Source organism: Hyposmocoma kahamanoa, unplaced genomic scaffold (assembly GCF_003589595.1).
Source record: "Hyposmocoma kahamanoa isolate Upper Pololo Valley unplaced genomic scaffold, ASM358959v1 210, whole genome shotgun sequence".
Lineage (NCBI taxonomy): Eukaryota > Metazoa > Arthropoda > Insecta > Lepidoptera > Cosmopterigidae > Hyposmocoma > Hyposmocoma kahamanoa.
The window spans coordinates 7,311,939-7,336,317 of NW_020653731.1; positions in this window are offsets into that span (position 1 = coordinate 7,311,939).

Sequence of the window (24,379 nt, forward strand, 5' to 3'; positions counted from 1 at the left end):
ACATGGTCATAAAAGTTTTTCTGACCGGCTTAATGCGAACCTGTGTCGATAAATGTGGTGACTCCCTAAGTTGAATCGTCAATATAGGTTGGATAATGCACACGTTTTCCAAGTGTTGTGAACTTTCTTCGTCATGTTTCGTTACTATAGAAAAATACCGCCGTTTCGCTCGGATCGTCATTTTCGCTCTTATTATATGGATATAAAGAATTTTCTGACCGACTTAATGCGAATCCGTGTTGATAAGTGTAGTGACTCTCATAAGCGACGGCATCAATGCAGTCGGGTGTTTGCATCGATGCACCTATAAATCGCTAGTGTCACGATGCAATCGCGCGTTTCTCAAACGCGTGTTTTGTATAGCGATAAGCAGCACTTTTACTTTAAGCAGCGGCTTAAAGTAGCCCTGTGTAACCTCAATGACTTATTTGGTTCAAGTATCAGGTCAATACGTACATAAGATAAAACATTAATAAATGAATTATTTCAGTTACATTTTAAAACTAGAAACAAAAAAGAACATCTTGTGTTATTGCAAGGAAGTATCGGTGAGCGAACAAACATTTGCTCTACTAATGGTCGGGCACTTGGTAAAGGGTTAATCGGTCTATGTTTGCTCCCCTAATGCGCGGTTTACACTGGCTGAATGGCTGGTGTTGGTTGGCCTTTAGGATTTTTTTTTTATTTTAAAGTGTTTACTGGTGTAAAAACGTAAGCTGAAAAGTGGAAAGTGACACCCATTGCAATTGCTACTTTGTAGTGATAGGGGTTGAATTCAAACACTGTTAATATTTTGCGTAATCTATTGTATTGATTCTTCGTATTATTAATCTGATATACTTCTGATGAATTGACAATCATTTATTGACTTCTAAATATATCATTATAAATAATAGAAAACGACATCCAGTATCGCTTGACAAGTCGCCGGATATCATGAATGTTGTCTAGTGCAAAAAAAATAAATAATGAAGATCAAGTGCGGGTAGTTAGAAAACTCGCACAGCTAGAAGGTGTTGAACCCGTCTCTTCAGTCCTTTCGAGACCCTGGTCGTTGCAACATGTCCGAAACGGTGAGGTAAATGGTTCCGATTTTTAAAAATCAAATAATTTGTGAAAATGGACAAAATTTAAATCAGTGAATGTAAAAATGATTGTACAGTATTTTCTTGAAATCATTCTTCGGATTTTCGGATGCATCCGAATACGCTTCGCATCGCTTTATTTTTTATTTTTTTCATAGATCATCGATCAACAATCTATTATGAAAGGGTTTCCTTTGTTTCAACTTTTAGCAACAGAAAACGCTAATTTTGACGTACCAGGCTTTCCTCGTGTCAATGACGACAATTAACATATAATAGTTAAGCACATTAAATATAATAGTTGTTTTTTAAATTAATAGGAGCGCTACCTGTACAAAGATACGAGTTCATTAATAACTTGTAATTTTTCTTAAGTAGCTTTTTTATGGTACTAAGTGACAGGACGAACAAGTCGTTCATCTGGTGGTAAGCGTCACGCCTGTCCGTAACAGTTGCAGTGCCGCTCAGAGGCTCAAAATCTCTGAGACATAAGTTGAAAGGTCCCATGTGACTATAATTTCACCATTATAAGGGTAATTCAAAACCAAAACGTAGTAATGAAAGAGAACAAATAATCTCAATACAGAGTACTAAAAAAACTGACCTCAAAAGTACGTGGAATTACGTCTATTTGCTAAGTTTATTGAAATGTCCCCTAGTTCGCCAGTATACAGGACTTGACACTGGAGATAACAAAAATTGGTTCTCACTACTCAAAGTATATTGAGAGAAAAACGCCTTGAATTGGAGAAATAGCAGTATCAACAATTAAAGTAATAGCTCCTAAATTAAAGTTAGGCGCTATTTATAAAATTAAATCTTCATGCGTGAACAGCCACCCTTCGAGGTGGATGATTTTTTTCAAAATAAAATGGGACCACTTTGGAAGTACCCCCTTTCCAACAAAAAAGAATCATAAAAATCGGTTCACAATACCGGATTTATCGCGTAACACACATACAAAAAAAAAACATACAGCCGAATTGAGAACCTCCTCCTTTTTTGAAGTCGGTTAAAAATAACGAGAACGGACACTCTCCGCCCCACCCTAGCTTAAATACCGCACTACGCCCCGCACATTGACGGTCACATTGGCTGAATGACAACAAGGCTGTCGGGGAGTAGTTTTCGTGCTAAGACGGCTTTGATACTTGAATATAGTTTTCATTTATTAATTACGAAACTTATACGTTAATATATAACATCATATTATGTTACTATTTATAATGGTCGTGAATTGCGCTGCGTACGGTTGTTTATCGTCATCTAAACGGGATAAAAAGAGAAGTTTCTTTTGTTTTCCGAAAGATGAAACGAAGTAAGTAAAAAAAAACTTATATCTGAGACTCAATCAGTTATTGTTTTCTTCATTTATTTAGTGCAGAGTAATATATAATACAGATTTGTTATATAAATATATAAGACGCCATAAATTCTTGAGCTAGTAGACAAGGGTTCTCGAATTTTTCAATTTGTATCGCCATCGACAAATATTACGTAGTGAATATACCTAATTATTAACTAGGTAATGATAAACTTCGACACGCAATTACAAATACCTTACTTACCTTATTCAAAAGTACCTATCCAAAATATAACATTTTAAGTGCTGTTAATATATTTTTTAAATAAATCTTCAATATTATTCTAGTTAGTGAATGAATAAGAATATAATATTATATCGATATAAATACTTATTGAACATGTGTAATTATTCGGATTTTATTAATAGAATTATAGATAACAGATTCGGAACGAAAACAATAACGTGATGGGTAACCCTGTCACTTCACGCACACATTTGTGCGGGTGCAGATAGCGCGTTTCTGTATGTAGTAGTAGTAGTGGGTAAATAACTTTCGACTGTTGTATGGAGTGTCCAGGGCGTGGTAATGCGTACATTGCTGCTTGGCGGTAAAAACAGGTAAGGTGGCAGTACTTCCTTTTATATTGTAATATACTGCCTCCGTGCTGAACGGTTACCACGATGGACTGCCCCACAGTGGTCCCGAATTCGATTCCCGGGCCAGGAGAAACGTTTGTATGGCCAACATTTAGTTCTCTTGTGAGATTGGGTGTAATTTATGGTTGTCTACCTATGAGTGTGTCCATGGCACCCGCGATTCAGGGTTAGGTATAGGTACGGTAGCTTTCAAGTTAACAATTAAAAATGTTATATTATATTTTTATAAGTCAATACCAATGTATAAGTTAACTAATATTCCAGCAATATAAATTGCGAATCCATTTTTTACATTATTCCCTTTTGTTTGAAACAAACTCAAATAAATGTATTTTGAGCGTTCTAATGAATACGAATGAAGTCAGTTTTGAAGGCGTGAAGTTAAATTAATGATACTTATAACTTATTGTCAGATGAATTAACGATGTAAATTATTAAACGAATCTTCCGGACATTGGCGGCCATTAGGCAATCCTGGCTGGTTCCATTACCATTTGATGGAGATTTTCAGAAAGAATCAGAAAGGCAATAAAGAAGCGATGATTAAAAAAAACTAATGTTACGGTCAGCCCATGTGCTATTAACATTGCGTCAGGCGCCAAGCTTAACCTACGTTTTGATAATGTTATAAACAACATTCCGACAGTATAATAAGAGTAGTGTAACTTCCGCCTATTCGACGTGTCAGCATGTCGCTCGCAGTCACAGAACAATAAATACTGTAGAAATGGTTAGTTACCGTCACACGCGTGCTAACTGTAGGCACAGTTGTATCTATATGAGCTCAGTCTGCCATTTTCGCGTAGTACGGTATAGTTCTGTCCATTCTGTCGCGCAAATTCTCTAAAATCGTAGAAAAATGCCTTATCGTACTGTTTTGGAATTTTCAACTCATCGGTAAGTCTAATTTTCAATTTTCTGTATTTTGTACTGTAACAAACGAAACTAAATTATCCCAGAGCAATATGGTCGAATTTTGTCTTTTAGAGAACTAAGTAAACATCTCGAATTTTCCACGCTAGCAGCGAACAAAAGCTTACCGAAGAAATGTTTTGTTAATTTAAAACTAATTGATTGAAATTATAGTTCAATATGCAATGTGTGTGATAAAGAAGACATCTGTTGTCGAAAAGATATTACTTTTTATTCGTTCAGATGTTAGTCATTCGCCGTAGTCCTGCTACTGGCCGTAAGATGGCAGCACATTGAATTAAATTTCAATATAAAATCAAAACGTCGTAACTTGCATTAAAAATATTGAACTTTCAGCGATATGGCGACGGGGTAAAGTTTAAATATTATTATTAACAGTCAACAATTTGTTACATCTTTTTTAAATCAGAAACTACTACCATCATTATAAAGATTTCAGTGTTTAACATAAATGGTTATGTGGGTTTTGGCGACAGCAGCGGTTCTGATTGTAATTGAGGCTTAAAGCACTTCCACTGTTTTTTTCTTCCGTGCTCGCACTGTAAGATTGTCACATTATTATTTTAGTTGTACTTAAGTACAGGTTGCAAAACATAATTTGATAAAATTAAGATATTCATCAGAGTATTCCCGTGCTATATTGAAATAACCTTTTCCGTAACACTTACATATTGATATTTTTATACCAGCATCACAGATAAGTGTCTCGATTGTGAGAGTATGATCATAAAGTAGAAATGAAATGCGGGACGAGACATTTATAAATAACAAAAAGTATAAATTTGTACCAGAAAAATATATATTAAAAACACCGGGCGAGCGTTTCAATTCTTTAATGTGGGATGCGTACGACACGCACTATGCAACTCGAGTACACTGTGAGATTATGCAAAAGTGTGCGTTTCTTATTCTAAGGAGCATGCCAGGGATGTCGCAGATAGTTATGACAACAATTGCAGATGCGGATGCCAATTTTTCATCGTTGAAATCTGCACATGCGGATGTGTTTTTTTTTCAAAATAAATATGGAATATTGTGGATGATCATTGACTTATAATTAATTTAATTAAAAGGTTATAATTTTAATACCAAAGTGATGAAAGAAAGAAGGCGTAGAAATATTACGACATTGATTAATATTCAAAGTTTTTATAGATGTTTTGGGCCGTCCTTTATGCGAGTAGAGCTGGGCTTGGCTTTCTTGAATGAAAAAGTTCGTAAGTCAATGTAAATTCAATATATTTTGTTTTGAAAACAAACAAGCCGTTGTCTGCAGTATACGCTGCCGAATTCTCAATCCCTGATTGGCTAATTAGCCCTGAGTAGTGCTCGGCACGCGCTTGATGTAGGGCCTGCTCGCGACGGTCTTCTCGTGACCTGCAAAACATCCGTATCCCCAAAAACTCTGCATCTGTTGATTAGGATGTCGAGTATATTTAAAAATTTGCGGATGCAGACGTCTGAGGCATCCTTAGTGTTGGTTTATAATTGAAACAAAGTTGGATTTACAATATACCGCAAGATATATTTTCTTATTAAATGACACGTTCATACAATGAATGGCAGACAAGCTGAGAAGCAAGAGAAAGCGTAATGTCAAGATGACATTAGCTTTTTAATAGCCAAGTGTACATTTACAACGCTTGATACGTTTTGCGTTTACAAAGAATGCTAACATTTAATATGGAGTTACACTACTGGTTTATTATGTGTGGCACAAAACTAGAACAAATTGCTGCCGTCCGCTAACAAGTGACAAAATAATTTTTGAGATGTCTTGAAAACCATAACCCAGTAATAATATTGAAATTGCTTTAGGATATCTCAGTTATGCATCGTCAGGGTAAGGTCCGATAAGTCGAACACATTAACTAATTTTTACTGTTTTTAACCGACTTCATAAAAGGAGGAGGTTCTCAATTCGACTGTATGTTCTTTTTTTTGTATGTATGTTACGCGATAACTCCGGTATTTGTAAACCGATTTTCATGATTCTTTTTTGTTGGAAAGGGGGTACTTCCATAGTGGTCCCATTTCATTTTGAAGAAAATCATTTACCTTTAAGGGTGGCTGTTCACGCATGAAGCTTCATTTTCATAAATAGCGCCTAACTTTAATTTAGGAGCAATTATTTTAATGGTTGATTTTGCTATTTCTCCAATTCAAGGCGTTTTTCTCTCAATATACTTTGAGTAGTGACAACCGACTATTATTATCTCCAGTGTCAAGTCCTGTATAGTGGCGAACTAGGGGATATTTCAATAAAACTTAGCAAATAGATGTAATTCCACGTACTTTTGGTTTTTTTGTACTCTGTATTCGAGATTATTAAAATAGAGTTTTGTGCTCTATTTTTTAACTATTTGTCACTTAGCCGGGCTTAAGTGGTGTACGGCAGATTGGCAGTATTGACATATTTGTCGGCAGTTTCGAGATGTTATTTTATTGACAATTGTAATTATCGTTACATGCTCATAAATAAAAGGGGTTTTGTATTACAATACGTGAAGGCTGGTTTCATTATTTGGATTGACGCAAATATTTATTTTTGTCATCAGTCTTTGTTATAATGAAAAGCGATTGAAATAAATGGTCATTCGACCAATTATATTTCATCGTCTCTCCATCCGTTCACCTGATTGATTATTCGGAGGCCTTGAATATTCTTCTGCCCAATTTACCATTCGCGATTTTATTTGCTTTTTTGTTTAAATCCAGTTCCGCTATTATTTTATTGCGTTCTATTTATTTACATTAATTTATTTTAATAAAATACTGACGTTATTTTTAATTTTAAACAATTAATAACCTTGAAATTTTGTTATAAATTAAATGCTTTGAATAAAGCAAACAATTCATTATCATAGGTACATATTTTTTATGTTTTCTTGTACCTACTATTGCATAGCATCATAGTTCTATTGTAAGCACAACATTTTCACCTGTCCATGATTGTTTAAAAATGTTTATGCCATGATTTGGAAAATGTAATACATAGTTTAGGGGTTGGAAGCTCATTTATAATAAAATTGTCAATGACTTATTTATAATCTTTAACAATTTGTATAACCTGTATATTTGAAAGTAAAAAATAAATACATTATTATTATGATGATATGTAAAATCAATCAGTTAAAAACTACTTGGTCTGAAACAAAATTTTATGCCTATTTTCCAGTACGATTATTATAGTACTGTATAGGTATTATTATTTATATTTATTATTATGTGCACCAGTTGGAGGTGTACGCACCCTTTTTATACGGCTTCACCCATTCCAGTATTCCACCCTCGTTAAACGTCCCAATTTACGGAGCTTTTGCGGTCGCCTTTTTGGCTGGCGCTTGCCTTCATGGTCGCAAAATAGAAATCATCGAATTTCAATTCTGAACAGTTATCTATACCTATAGCAAGAGAGTGTACCACGTTGACGTAAAAGTCGCCGACGTTTAAATTCGACCATGACGTTCTTTGCGTAGAATGCGGAACATATGCAGCAGCAGTTGCTCGAACATTCATGAAGCATGATTATGCAGCCCGTGTCGTCACAGTATTTAAACCGATGGAAGTGCGCAGTAGAACGACCATGAGCGATCTAGGCCTGAGTCCGTCAACAAGAGCTGGGGATTCTGTAAACGCTTGGTGTATTGCCTAGAAATAACACCTTTGTGACGCTGTCTTTGCAGACATGGTATAATCCAATTCCAAGCGAGCTGCTTGTGAAAGAGTTTGTCCAGGAAAGTACTGTCACCTTACCTATTTCCGCAACCAAGCAGTAATGTGAGCATTACTGTGTTCCAGTTTTCAAGGCTAAGGGTGCTGGTAAAATTACAGTAAAATTACATGGGACTTGTCAACGGGCACAGTGGTAGTGCCTCTCAGAGCATTGCGATTTAAAACTCTCGGTGGCACTGTAACAGTTATGGGTAGGCGTGTCTCTTACTACCGGCTGGTGGCACGAATTGTACGTCTTGTCACTTGTGAAAGAAAGTACAAGTTTCGATGGTGGGTGATTCCTTTGGTGTACGAAAGAGAGACTGTCATTATCTATGGTGTTTTGATTGTAGACGGCAGCAAGCGATTCCCTTGTCCTCGAGCCGTGCTGATACCATGTTGCGCAACAGCGCTTAAAGAGTTGTCGATGTTGGAAGATTGGAGTCCTAGTTCATTCTTTTATCATGCGCCTTCGAGTGGAGATTCCTTAGCTAATAATCCAACCGTCTTGAGGCGGTTAAACCAGGAGGCGACAGGCAACAGTGTTATAGCATAGTATAATAAGACAAGTGTGGTAACTCTTTACAAACATAATAGCGCGGTTTGTATGTGTGCCCGGTTTCCGCGTGGCATGTACGGACGCACACGTTCGCATAATTTCGCGATGCACTCTCGTTGCATAGCGCTGCTCGTTTCACGGGCCTTTCATTATTTTGTGTGCGTCCGTGTGTGGCGGCGGCGTGTGGCGGGCGTGCACACATAAAAACTGCGCTGCGGCGTATGAGTGGAGTCATAATCAAAAGAGAAACGCGATAGGCTATTGCATTTTTTATTGCGCACACAAATACGCCAAGAGGTCACTCTATTTAATCAAACTGAGTTCACTAATCCGAATTAACTCCGTGCAGTGAAGGCACTTAAATATTTAATACACTCAACTAGCAAACTAAATATGGGCAGAATTTCAAATAGAAAACAATAACAGTTTTTCGGCACTTTTATTGGCTAAGTTACAGTTTTGACCATCTCTACACCGTATCTGATTCTGGCTAGAACTTGCCGTTATTCTAAAACATCCTCCACGATATTGGTGATCAATCCTAAATTGTAATTTTACAGCAACAACGTTATGCGTCGAAATACAAGTAGTGTTAGATATTTTATTTGAATGATTTTTGCACGACGGCCTCGGAAGGAGAACATCATAAATATTATGGTAGTGCTCTTAGAGCTCCCTATATTATACATACTGACAACCGCATGTCTCCCTGTAGCCTTACAATTTATATTTAGCTTTTTGCCACTTACGGTAAGACGGTACAGAGCGCTAAGCGACTGTACCCTATGAAAACGTAATGGTAACAATTCTGATAACTGACATCAATGATATTGTATTTTTATAGAAGTCTCTAAAAACACGAACGAGTTTTGCATTAAACATTTCAAACCACATCGGATACCATTTGCTATATTTTTCTGAAGGACGTAATTTTTACTGCACTTGCTTGTGACGTAAAATTTTTTCTCGTATTCATTATTATAGGTATACCAGAATCTGATGGCACTTATGCAAAGGTAAATTATACATATTGACAATTGGAAAACATATAGTACACATGTTATATTTATATTTAATTATAAACAATCTGTCTTGCTTGGCAAAACAAGGACGGGGATCTCAATTTGATTATGTTTTTTTTTTGTATATATGTTACGCGATTTTGATGATTCTTTTTTTGTTGGAAAGAGGGTTCCTCTGGTGATACCATTTAATTTTGAAGAAAATATTCCCACCTTTAGGGGTAGCTGTCCACGAATGAAAGTTTATTTTTACATATAGCGCCTAAATTTTATACGGAGCAATTATTTTAACGGTTCATTTTGCTATGCTCCTATTGAAGGCGTTTTTCTCTCAATATTCTTTGCGCACCGATTTTTATTATCTTCTGTGTTAAGTCCCGTTTAGTGGCGAACTAGGGCGCACTTCCGGTAACCAATTTCAATAAAACTTAGCAAATAGATGTAATTCCACGAACTTTTGATGTTGGTTTTTTTAAGTACTCCGTACCGAGATTATAAGAAAACCGTGTGGTAGCTGTAATTAGTAGGTAATTGACACAATTCACATTTTGAATTGACATTGTGACAAGTCAATATTGCAGTTGAAAAGCGTTCGATTTTTCTTTTATTTAGTGTCAGGAATTCTGGTACACATGTACCTACATGATCCTTTTATCAAATCTGCTATTTTTTATTTTATTCTTTTTCTTTTTATTCACATATATACAAAACATCGAATCACATGTCGCCGTCCCCGGAGAACAAAATGATAATCGCAACAAAGTAATATTTCAGGAAAAATAAAAAACATATTTTCATTGATAAGTTCTTAAATACTGAACGTAGATAGAATAATAGTAGGATATTTTTTGTGCATTCTATATGAAACAGCCGTAAGTTAAGCCAAAATGGATATATTTCAATAATAAAAAATTAGTCAAAATCAATCATCATGTTGGATTTATATTGTGGGCAAGTATTGCACCGTTCACTTATCGTTTTATTCTACGGGTTGCAATAGTACAAGTGTCGAAGATAATAATTATATATCATCTTATTCGCGTAAACATAGTAAGATATATTTTTGGAAAGGTCTTTTAATCTGCTGTTACAATGAAACCATGATAAGAAATAAAATAATGATATGATAATTAACTTTTGCTTAATTTTGCTTACGTTTTTTAGCCCGAACAGTTTGAAACGGGAATAAAATATGATAACTGCGTGTATCGTTATTTCGCGTAATTATTTTTACGAGAACATAATTCTATTGTCATTTGTCATATTAAGAAATGTAACTCATTTAGTTTAATAATCATATAACCTTATTCTTGTGCACTTGAGCATGTATAGAAAATTTGAATAATATTGTATTATTTTGTTATTCCGTAAGTAACTGCTTAAAAATCACGAAAAAAATGGAGAGGTGTACTTATTGGTACCTAAAGATCTTAAATATTATATAACACTAAAACTGTGATAATGGCAGTTATCTTTTTGTTCTCCGGGGATGGCGATGTGTGTTATAAAGAGAAAGTAATAACTTATATTTAATAAACAGCGGATGCACATCAATCACTATCTATTCTGTGGGTTTTATTTTAGTGGTAATATTTCCCATAGGAATTGTTTTTGTTAAGTAGAACGTTGGATCGAAGTTGTATAGTGTAGAATTTAAATTATATTATTTAAATAGATATTAGGCTATGTGCTCATATTAGACTTTCAAGGTAAAAAAAATCAAGGCCCAAATGAGGTAACCTTGGAATGCATGCAGATTTTATTCTATTACTCGTACATAATTTTCCTTGGTATTAGTTATAAGTTTTAATCTATTGGTATTCCTTTTCGATTTAATTCTGCTCTGTGCTAGAATACCTATAACTGTACCTTTTTTGGTCCCTGAGGGAAACACTCGGTTAGCTTGCCGCAGTCAGCGATCGTACAGTATTGCAATCCAACTATATATATAGTGTAAGACAGCGACGAGCCACCCGAGCACGTTGCATACACAAAAATTTGGATTCTATTATTATATAGTTAGGCAAGGAGACTCACGTTTTTCAACTGACCACTTTTATACAGGTGTTAAAAAAATCACTGTCCATTTTTCCTGTGCATAAGGTCGGTAATACAACACATGTGTGTAGCAAAATAAAATATCCCCATTTTTTACAGTTTTAAAATATTAACATTTCCAAATAATTCCTAACGCTTGATTTTCTCAAAACAGTAAATAATACTCGAGCGATTGGCGCCGCGGCGTCTGGCGCCAGCGTGGCTGCACGACGGCGACAGCGACGTCAACGTCGCCGAAGCATGCTTGCTGAGAGATTGAAGCTTGCTTGATGAAATCCAGATCCTCACTATCCAGAATACTTGAAATATAAATTTCAGTATCTCTGTGACTCTCATGACCGCCGTTTTCTCTCCACTGAACACGTCTCTGGAATACTCTCCCAGACTCCATCAGAAGGTCTCTTAATTTATCCTGTTTTAAAAAGAATGTCCATGAGCATCTTTTAAATTTAGGAAATGAAATTATTTTTCCGGATTTAAATCGCGTATATTTGTTTTTTCAAACAAACTAATCCGGAAAATGAATCTGGAAAAATAGTTTCATTTCCTAAGTGTAACAATCGCGAAAACCTAAGAACTCGATGTCTTTTACATTGTTTGTCACAGCGATAATCATCATCAACATCGCTTGTTATTGTATGTGTCATATATAAATATATGTAATATATATATTATTGTATATAGATAATATGTATGTCAGGTTTGTTTCTTATATATTATATTTGTGTTACTATTACAGTATTAATTTAATATTTTGTTTCATTTGCCGCATTTCTGAATTTCGTTTTCATCAAAGGATGACTGGTAGAGATTGCTTTTAGCATTAAGACGGTCTTTGGTACCATTATGTGTTGTGGCCAATAAAATTTAATAAATAAATAAAACGCAGTGTGCGACAAATTACTTAACGAGTGAATACGAAGACCGATGGATAGGCCGCGGCGGACCAGTACCTTGGTCTCCCAGGTCACCTGACCAGATTCCGTGTGATTTTTTTGTGATGTGAATAAAGTTTAACACCGTGTGTATCTCACCAAAATGAACTAAAATCAAACATTATTGGTGTATTTGACGCTTTAAACACTGATCGTGCAGTGCTTTGAAAATTATGGAGGTCCGTAATTACAAATCAATAAAGAGTCCAGCAATAACCACCCCAAATACCTCCTTACCAGAGTTAACCGATCGGCCATCGAAATCAATAAACTCGCGCGCTGACTCCGCCCACGTTACTACGGCAACGTCGTTATCATCGGGTGCCAATATTATTCACAATTTCTCGGAAAACTTTGAGATATTCTAACTTATTTATTTGTGAAGTATTTAAAAAAAGATGTTGCTCGTAAGGTGCGGTCGTAATCAATGTGTGGTTAGGTTAAAAAGTGCATTTCGGTATGTATTGATCCACTAAGTCACTACGGACGAGCCTCTTCTCTTCGCTGCGAGGGTGCGAGCTCATATGAGGTGACGGATAAAACCATGACAGAAAGATACCGGCGTCACTAGGGACACGAAGTAATATCTCGGTCTAAATCGATCTCTCCATTATTTGTATAACCGATTGAAATTTATTGGATTCTACAGCGAAGAGCTATTTCTTTTGAAGAAATCGTAATTTTGTGTTATAGTGGATAGTTTGTTGTATTTAGACAGTGTTCTGTATTTTTTGTTTGTTATATTCGTACATTTTATTTTATATTAACTAGTACGGATCCTATGTAAATTTCAATAAAACGCAAAAGGTACTGCAGAAAGACGGTCATTTATTAAAACGTTCTTATGCAACCGTGTTCTACATATTCGCGACTCGCCACCACCATGAAACTTGAAGGTTCGACTAAACATTTATTATAATAACACTAACGATATAAAGAATAATCACATGTCATTACAGGTCATTATAAAAATGAGTATGCTATTTAAAAGTCAACCTGTCAGGTGGCCGTGATATGATAAATTTTGGTATAGAGATAGATCGGAGCTTTAAACTTTAGTGGAATACAAGCTTTTTGCTTGGAAAAGACGACCTTGGAAGACAGGATTGCACCATTTGCGTTCGAAGTTCGAAGTACCTATACAGAGAGAGAAAAACGTCTTGAATTGGAGAATAGCAAAATCTACCATTAAAATAATTGCTCCTTATAATAAAGTTTAGGCGCTGTTTATAAAAATGAATCTCCATGCGTGAACAGCCACCCTTAGAGGTGGATAATTTTCTTCAAAATTAAATGGGACCACTATGGAGAGGTATCCTCTTTCCAGCAAAAAAAGAATCATGAAAATCGGTTCACAAATACCGGAATTATCGCGTAACATACATACAAAAATACATACAGTCGAATTGAGAACCTCCTCCTTTTTTGAAGTCGGTTAAAAATATAACTGTAATTAGTATTCCATTTTCGCATGATAGAGGGCATCAGAGTATTGATTGCACCCGGCCGCTATATGGACGCTGGTCTCGTATAAAAAAAATATACATTCTACAATACTTAAAAACACTATACTCGTAAAACACTGGCAAATACAAAACTCACTGATATTCCAATAGTCGTTAAAAATTTTTGATAAATTTTTTTGATAGAATTAATGGATAAAACTGGATTTTATTTTTAGTATAACGAAAATGGAAATCCGATACCCACGAATGAAACATTTAATCAAATTTGTTTTATTAATTGTTTATGTTTTTGAATATATTTGTGTTCGTGTGTGAAGAAATTGTAACACGATCCTTACACGAAACCTACGACTAGGAGAACTACGAGATCAAATTCATCAAGACGAAGTAATGTTAAAATTTATTATTTGAAAGTTAATGATAAAAAGGAAAATAAATGGAGACAGTCGGGCATCGGTATGAATATATCACGAAAAGTCGGAGTCAGCTCAAAGGAACTCCGTTTTGTTGAGAATAGACACGCATGCGATTTGGTAGCGTTAAATTTGACAAGATTGGCATCGCCCCAATCGGAGACTGCCTGGAGTGTCAAATCAAAACGGCTAACCATGGACTCTCGACAAGATTTTCTATCCACTGACCCTTGCATTGGTCAAGTACCTATCTATCTACATTGCATCAGCATACGCAAAGGAATTAACATATCATTGATATGCAGAAAGAAAGCTGCAGACAGTACGGAACCCTGAGGACTCTCTGTCTGTCGCCGTATGTTTGGAAGAGTAGCCTTCAAAGACCAACCGAATCGAACGTTCACTCAAGAAATCCGAGGTCCAATTACAAAGGTAAGTGGGAAGCCCGTAAGAGAGAAGCTTATTACATATAAGCTTATACACAAGAAAATCCCCAGTAGATCGCCCTCGTGGGAATCCGTACTGGCGATCACTAAAGAGATCGTTGTCTGCAAGATACGATAGGAGATTGTTGTTGAGTACATGTTCCATAGTCTTGCAGAGTATGGAAGTGACTGAGATAGGTCTACAGTTGACAGGGTCAAATCTGCTTCCCTTTTTTCGGCACAGGTTACACGTTTACAAGCTTCCATGACCTGGGAACACACCAGTCTCAAGTGAGAGGCGGTACAGGCGTGTGAGAACAGGAGACAACTCAGCCGTACAGCTACGCAGGACTATTGCTGGAAATCCATCTGGCCCGCTAGCTTTATTTATGTCTAGATTTCGCAGAGTTCTAAGTACATCTTTTTGACCTATGCGAACTGGTGACATAGTATAGCCAGCGATAGGTAGATAGATAGAGGTAAAGTAGGTGGTAGGTTCCCTGCGGCATCCAAACGCGAACTCTCTGCAAAGAGTGAGGCAATAAGTTTCGCCTTGTCTTCCGCAGTATGAGCCAGCGAGCCATTCGGCTTCACCAGAGGTGGCAAAGATGAGCGACAAAAGTTAGATTGGACCGCTTTGTCCAGGGACCAAAAGGATTTGCTGCCTGCTGGATAAGAGGCAAGTTTGGCCCCTATACGGCGCACATGGTCGAACTTAGGCCTACGTAACACACTTTTGCACTTCTTGGCGGCCTTATTAAAAGCTTTCTTCAAATTCTGAGTACTCGTAGCTTTGCGTAGTCGAGCATCTGCCTAAGCTTGGTACGCGGACTGTTTACTTGTTTCAGCACAACTCCAATCAGCGCAAAACCATGGACGAGCTTGGGGTCCATTAGGTACATCAGAGTATGGTACTCGACTACAACAGCATCAGCACAGCTCGACGAGTCTCCTGAAATAGAGCACTCCTGCCAGGGGTATGACGCAAAGTTATGTACGTCAGCTGTGTATTATAGTCTTAGACTATGGAAATTATTTTTTTCCATCCTCTAAGATTATAGAGGGTAATATCATAATAAAAATAAATAGGGTAGCGTGGCTACAGAGCAAGACACTACCTTTTAATTATATTTGTGCAAGACATTTAAAAAGGTTAAGCTGCTATGATTTTCAAAGAACTTATTAGACTGTTTTCTTTTGTTATTCTTAATTGCACATATTTTCAAGCTATAAAATTTAATAACATTTTAATTATAATAATTTTATTTAATTTTAATTTTAATAATAATTCCAATTATGGGTAGATTTCGCTCATCTAATCCTAAACAAAATAAAAAGAATAGCCGGCAATATCCTCAAAAATTTGAGCAATAAGCGCCATCTAGTTGTTTTGTTTGTTATCACTAGACATTAGAGTAGCTTTGATAAATTGCAGCTTGTCAGTGTAAAACAAATTAGTTACAAAAATACCTATTTGGTACATACTCGTTATGACATCTGCCCCCGTAGCATGACTACGCATGATAGTCGCGAGCCGCGCGATAAAATTGGAATGAGCGCGCGCTATAGGCTGTCTCAATGAGATCTAATTTAGATAGCCAATAGCGCCCGCTTATTTCAATTATATAGCGCGCGTCGCGACTATCATGCGTAGCCATGCTACGGAGGATGGTGTACCAACAGGTATTACATTTTTAACCAGTCTTTTATCGCGATTAGCAGTCTTCTGAGCTATTTGGTTCATGCCCATAGCCGTTGCAGGGGCTTTAAATCGAAAAGATCTGAGGGATCCAATGTGGAGGTTTGTAATAGGCTTTTTTGATATTGTTTACTTTTGTGCACCATTTGTAACTTGTAGCTGTAAACCTTCCTAAAATTAATTTAAAAAAAATCTGCGCCTGTCACCCAGAGACATAATGTTAGGTAATATGACGACAAGTCAGTAGTGCCTATAGTTTCACCAGCACTCTTCGGGGTCGTATTCTAGAACTCTACTCAATGCTCAAGTCAGGACTTGAGTATGATTCAAAGCACTAGAAATCATACTCAAGGCCTTGCTATTAGGGTCGTATTTCCAGTGCTTGAAATCATACTCAAGTCTGCTCATATCCTGACTTGAGCATTGAGTAGAGTTCTGGAATACGATCTTTAGAGACCCGACGTTCGGCACTATTCCGCAGTGGCCCTTTGCGGGCGTTGCGTCGCCACCGCGCGGACGCCGCGGGTCGACGCTGTGCATGCTTTGGCAAGACGCTGATGGTCGAAAGACGCTAGTGTGGGGGGTCTCTTACTAATACTTACTACTACTTACTAATACTTAATGCTCACATTACTGTAATAGGTATGGTGACAAAGACAAACTCTTACGCCACTGTAATAAGGCATAATAAGATCGTTGCCTTTATAAATATACATTTATTGAGTTACCTTCGCCACTTGCATGACGTCATTGACACCTTGGATGGGTAATAGTAGCATAATATCTTTGTCTATTAGATCTAAATAGTAGCAGTAGAGCTCCTTGTGAAAGAGTTCGTCCAGGGAAGTTTTGCCACTATGCCTATTTCTGCCGTCAAACAGTAATGTGAACATTACTGCGTTCCGGTTTTTGAAGCGTAAGGGTGCTGGTGAAATTACAGGCACATGAAACTTATCAACCTACGTCTCAGATCTTTATGTTTTAAAGTTCCGAGTGGCACTGCAACTGTTATGGAGAGGCGGGTCGCTTACCATCAGGCGCACAAGTTGTGCGTCCCGTCATTTGGTATCATATAAAAGTCGCACTGTAACTCTGCCGTCTACTAATTAAAACGTGGCTAAGTGACAAATGGTCAAATAACCGTTTCAAATAGCAAAGCAACAGAGCACAAAATTATCTTTTAAAAACAGTTCAAATTAGTTACCGCGTGCGACTTATTAGAACTTACCCTAACGATGCATAGCTGAAATATCGTTAAACATTTTCAATATTCTAAAACTGGGTTATGGTTTTTAATGACATCTCAAAAAAAAAATTTTGTCAAAGCCGCGTTTTAGTTAGGGGACGACAGAACTGTTATGCGTAAACGTGTCACATACCACTATGCACCCAACTTGTTCGTCCCTTCGCTTGATATCATATAAATATTTGGATTGATATTAATCTAATAAAACTGTCTGGGGAAATTCTTCTGCTATTGAAAGAGTGTTGGTCTTGCTAAAGCGAGCAATACGAATTATCGCAGGTATTAACAAAAGCCGTCGTGGTTAATGTTCACCGACCCCACGGCGCCGACTCAACCGGCGATAGGTAAACCCGGGGGGTTTTAGTGGGTTAGGCTCTCCAGTCTAGAGAAGAGGCCCCACATAACCCTTGAGTCTCCCTAGGCTCAGGGATATCGCATCAGGTCCTGCGCCTGATGTTAAGCTACACACCTGCTCATAACAGTTGCAGTGCCACTCAGAGTTTCAAATCGCAAAGATCTGAGGGGCACTGCCACTGCGTCCGTCACCCTGAGGCTTAAATTGACAAGTCCAATGTGCCTGTAATTTTACCAGCACCCTTACCCTTCAAAACAGTAATACTGACATTACTGCTTGGCGGCAGAAGTAGGTAAGGTGGCAATATACTTCCCTGGACGAACTCTTTCACATGGAGCTCTACTGCTGCTAAATGAATATGAATGGTAAGAACGAAAGAATGAATGAATTAATTAATGATAAGTTTATTATTCTCACTAGGCTTTCAGACTGAAATACAGAGTTGTGTTTATACAATAACATTTAAAACGTAATTAAGAAAACTAATCCCACTAACAGTCTTAATAATCCAAGAAGAGGTTTGTTGCCGTTATTTAGTTTAACTTGCATAAATTGACAGCAGAATTTCAGTTTTAACACTGTTAATGCTTCTAACCAGATTTTGATGACTCTGAGAGGATTTCAAGTAGTGTTTTGAATTTATAAGCACTTTACATGACTCTGTGCTTCTAAATTCAAATTAATCTTATATATTTTGAATTTAAATATAATAAGCCTTGATTTTTAAACTACACTTATTCGTTTTTGCACTCACTAATAATATCTCTCTCAGTGGATAGCACTGTGGGTGGTAAACGAGGACGTCCCGGGTTCGATTCCCGGTGAATAAATTTGCGAAACGAACTTTTCCGAACTGGCTGCGCTGTTGCATATTCTGATAATGGTCGGGAGTTAATTTCATGAATACCGGAATCTATTTGGAATTCTACCAACAAATTTGAAGTAGCGATAATGGAGCACTGTACCAGGACGAATATAGAGTAGGTACGTGTATCCCCGAAAAACACAGGTTTATAATGTACACTTGTTAAAGTGAGAAGCAGTAGAGTACCTTGTGAATGAGTTCGTCCAGGGAAATACTGCCACCTTACCTATTTCTACTGCTAAGCAGTAACGCCCACATTACGTGCGGTGCGGTGCACGCTCGGATTCGGACGTGCTCCACTGCATAATAAGAATTATAATAATCCGCGACCCGCGCGGCAATAGCTGCTGCACGTAATTGACTATGGGTTCTCAGCAACTCATAGCCAACGAACTGTTGGCGTTTATACAACACGCCATAGATACCATGGACGAAGTCAGCATCGTGCAGATCTGCAAGTCAAATTTCAAAGAAGAAGAGATTTGCAGTGGGAAGGCGCTGCTTTTCCGGACGTTTGGCAAAGCCGAGCAGATGCCGTCTCGTCGGAGAGATGGAGGAGCGAAGAGTATCCAGGACATCATTACGTTGTTCAAGGAGACCGACCCAGACGACGTGCCTGCATTCGTGGCGAAGGAGCTGCATAAGCTGCCCCCTGTCACGTTCGACCACGTCGATGTCACCAGGCTGCTGAAGGACATCACGTCCCTAAAAGCAAGCCTTGCTGAAGTTCAGTGTAAATTGGAGGCCTCAGACAACACCATCAGTGAGTTGCGTGCCCAAGTTGTATTACTTAGTAGTGCGGCTTCGGTAAGTAGGTCACCTGAGGCCTGCAACGTGAACACTCGCGGGGCGCAAAACGCTTCTTTCACCAGTTTTGAGTCGGCTCACATGCATGTGTCACCGACCTCTGGCGGTGTTACCGCGCACGTTTCCCCGCACCCCGCCACGCCGGAGACGACCCCTTCACGTGATTACGCGCTGTTGGCGCTGCCCGACCCAGTACTCCACAACCACAACCCAGGCAACCAATGAAGGGAAAACCGAAAAAGAAACTCGTATCTGGAGCTGCGTCGTCAGTACCACCGAGACGAGTTGATCAGTGCGACGAGGACGGCTTTCGGAAGGTGGAAAAGAAAAAGAAGAACATCAGCCGAAACCTTAGTGGCACCGCCCTGACTGGCCCGAATCATTTATTGCGTCCAGCGGTACCGACGACGTTGTTATACGTGTCGCGTCTTCATTACTCCACCAAGTCTGCGGATATTGTGGAGTACATGCGAGTGAAGGCCAACGCAAACCTGAGGGTCGAGCGGTTGGAGTCGCGTCACAATGTGAATTTTAATTCATTTGTGGTGCGAGTACCAACTCAACACCTGTCGACCTTCATGAGAGAAGACTTTTGGCCGAAGGGTGTCATGTACCGGCGTTTCCGAGGACGGCTACCGGACACCCACGTTGCGTCACACGTCGAAGTACATACGTGTAAATAAATAGTGTTATATGTATATTATCATGTTATATTGTATTTATGATTAGTCCGTAAGGTATTTATTTAATATTTCTGTTATTGTTTTATTATATTATTGTTATATTATATGTATGTTAGTCTGTAAGGTATGTATCTATGGGTCCTAGTTGCCTGAAATAAATAAATAAAAAAAATAAAATAAAAATTACCGCGTTCCGATTTGAAAGTTGAAATTGTAGGCACATGGATTTTGTCAACTTTTGTCTCAGGGAGACCACCTCAGATTTTAAGACTTAAAGTTCTGAATACCACTGTAACTGTTATTGGTAGGCGTTTCACTTACCACCAGGCGCACGACCCGGTCCCGTAGCTTGGTATCATACAAAAAACATAAAATTAGTAAAATTTGTGAATAAATATTATTAATAATTTCTTTTTTTTTATAATATCTAGTGACGGGACGAACATGTTGTGCGCCTGATGGTAAGCTATACGCCTGTCCATAACAGTTGCAGTGCCACTCAGAGCTTTAAATCTGAGAGATACGTTCACAAGTCCAATGTGCCTGTAATTTCACCAGCAGCCTTACCCGTCAAAACCGGTAACGTGGACATTATTGCTTGGCGGCAAAAATAGGTAAGGTGGCAGAACTACCTTGGACAAACTCTTTCACAAAAAACTCTATTGCTACTAAAATACTTCTAAAAAAAACATAACTTGTATATAAAAACAACCAAAACATTCAGAAATAGTATAGTAGTATGCCTATACGCGCTTACTTGTAGTATCCGAGCAAATACGACACGAGAAGTGTGAGGTGCGAAGAGAAAACTTCCAGGCTTCAGATGGCGATGAACCCCTTATGACAGATACCAGACACTTGGCAAGTGAACATCTTCGTGTGTGCTCATTAATTCTTATAGGTACAGAATTTAAAAAACCCATTTACTCAAGAGTTTTTAACATATTGCCTTATACGAAATTACGAAAGGATTCAATTGGATTAATCTCCCTAAACAGTACGTCTTAAAAAATCATTATTACAAAGTCACGTAGTTGTAACTTTTCATTGAAATAAAACCGACCTCAAACGTTTTCTTTCGATTTCCATGAGATTCCCTCATCAGATTCTGACTCCTTGGTGACAATTGGATTGTTACCGATTTACATTTCATAGTTTTTTATGGTTGTCATGGTGACGGAGATTTGTTGATTACGTGTACTGTGTCAAGAGTATTGTGAAATAATAATAATAATAACGCTCACAGTCAACATAGCCCCGCACTAGGGAAACCCTGTGTCGCGGGTGCCATGGACACACACATAGACAACCACAAATTACACCCAAACTCACGAGAGAAATAAATGTAGGCCATACAAATATTTCTCCCGGCCCGGGAATCGAACCTGCGACCTCTGCGTGGCAGTCCGGCATGGTAACCGTTCGGCCACGGAGGCTTTTATTTCGGAAAATATTTTTTTAATTTGTGATAGCCGAAACGAACACGGAACAGCATCGTTGGCATCACGGATCACCTCAAGAGTATACCCTTTCAAACAAAAAATTATTTTCAAAATCGGTCCATAATAGACGGAGAAATCGGTAAGTACACTCACAGGCTTATAACATTTGAGGATTTTCCTCGATTTACATGGATCCTGTCATCAGATTATGACTTGGTGACAATGGAACTACCACGAGAGTGCGCCCTTTCAACCAAAAAAGAATTTTCAAAATCGGTTCACAATTGACGGGGAAATCGGAAAACATACAGTATACAGCCGAACGTATAACCTCCTCCTTTTTTTGTCGTTTTAAAGTGGATGATAGATGATTTTTACATACTGCATAAATTTTTAAACGGATTGTCCGAGTCTATGAATTGGTTCGATACTGTAGAATTGCATTGCCCCTACTGTGTCTATAATTCTGTAGGTAAGTTTCAAGAAACTTTAATTGGAGTTGGCATTCATTTACATTTCAATTTTACCCGTTCAGATTTTGATAACTATTATCCGAGAAGCCAACGGACCTACAAGTTAGTTTGTTCCGAACATACCCCCTTTGCACAACCAATATACCCTCCCCCTGTTGGGCATGGGTCTACTTTCAGGTGATTCTTTAGGCCATAGTCCGCCACCCTGGCTCAATGCGGGTAGTGATTTTCTTCGACGTACAGTGAAGAATTTCGCAATCTAGCAGGGTTTAATTCTTAGTGATTACAAAGTAAAGATATTAATGTTGTTTTATTTATTTACGATTAATAATAGAAATAATTATTATTGTAGTAAAATACATTTTAGTTATTTACTAGGTATTTATGCCAAATAAATGTAAAAACAAAAAATCATTAATCACTTTTCGACTTCAATCTATGTAGATTCAAACAGTCACTTCTTTACTGTTTGTCAGAGACAAACAGTAAAAATAAGAATGACCGTTCCATTGCGATACGTGTTTTCTTGGGTACATGTTGCAGACCCGCTAGGGTCCTTCGATATCGTTCAGAAGGTCTGTGTTGGTTGCATACGGGGCGTTTTCCTATTGAAAAACTCGAGATATCTTCTGTTATCTTTATTGCGAGCGTCTTGTGCCTCTTTAGACATTTGTCCAATTGGAAGAAACCACGCAGCAATTACATCTCGTCCATGAAATAGTACCTTGTATACACTGACAAGCATATAATACCAAGAATATTTTACATATTCAGCCATTCAGAAAAATTAAGAAACATCAAACAAACACGCAGCTATTTCTGACTGCATCTGAAAGCTGAGACCTGTATAATGCGGTATAACTAGTTTTTCAGACCAATTTACTTCAATAAGTTCATTATGAAATAAGCTTTTTTTATTTTCAACAAGATAGTAGTGTATTCACTTACAATACCCATAACTTACCTTTAAGTTTCAAATAACACAAATAGTATTAAGGTAAAGATAACGAGTATTTTTATGTTTATTTCACAGTTATCACCTAGTAGACAAATACAACTCGGAACAACAAAATGTACACAGTTTGACGTCGTATTATTTATTTATGTAATAGTCAGTTTATGAAGTATTCATAAAAATCAATTCAATATGAATTGGAATAAGTTGCATTATTCAATTAAGTCCCGTTAGATTGCGAAAGTCTCACACTGTGCGACGTTTCATTATGATGTTTTACTGCTCGGAATAGCTCATGGTAATTTCAAATGAAATTTCCCACATAAATTCCAAGAAACTTAGAGGTGCGAGTCTGGATTCGAACCCACAATCGGTGCTTGAAAAGCTGTAGGTCAAACTATTAGGCTTCCATGGCTATATAGCAAAGCAGCATGATAAAATGTAGAAACACGAAATACGCCTGATGTTTTTGTTAGAGCAATTATTAAATTGTGTAACACTGTAGAACTTTTTGGAAGGATTTTCACGTTCAAAATATCGTGAATAATCATGCTCCGTGCTCTGAATTAATGTAGTCGCTCATTTGCTAATTACATTGTTTCCTTTACATAATCAAATTTAATATACATGGTAATGCTTTCCGTACGCCACGCTTGCATTTGTCGTTTAATCGCTTTTAAAACACCCCAGCGTGTAACAAAAAGTTACGAATCAGAAAAACTGCAAATTAGTAATAAAGACTGGGCATTAAAAATATATCAAAAGAAACAAACAAGTTTGTTTGTTACGGTAAGTACCTATGACCAACTGGTGAAGTATGCCCTAGGAAAGCCTAAATATTGTTCTCCTTGTACAAACAATACTTTAGCTGTTTAGGACCAAGCAATTGATTTTCTAACTAGTCATAACACATTGTTATGGCCGAAACGAATAGCGCATGCGTCATTCTAGCGCGTTATTTTCTCTATATGTGCCTTTAGCCTATAGAGTTATAGCCCAATAAAATCACCTGAGCTCTATCTATAGGTAGTACGTTTGTGTATCAAGACAAACTACGGAACACAGTGATATCCAGTGGGATTCGTATTCGATATCCGGCATATATCCAAACCAGTATGAATCTAATTATGATGCATGTCGATGATACGAGCGATGTGTACTATCAATCCCAAAAGTCTTTTGGAACTCCTAACAAATGCTCTTTACTTCACACAAGAACAAATATGACGGAAGCGGTGACCGCTCATGAGAGCACGGGCGAAAAACTGCGAGACAAAGGCG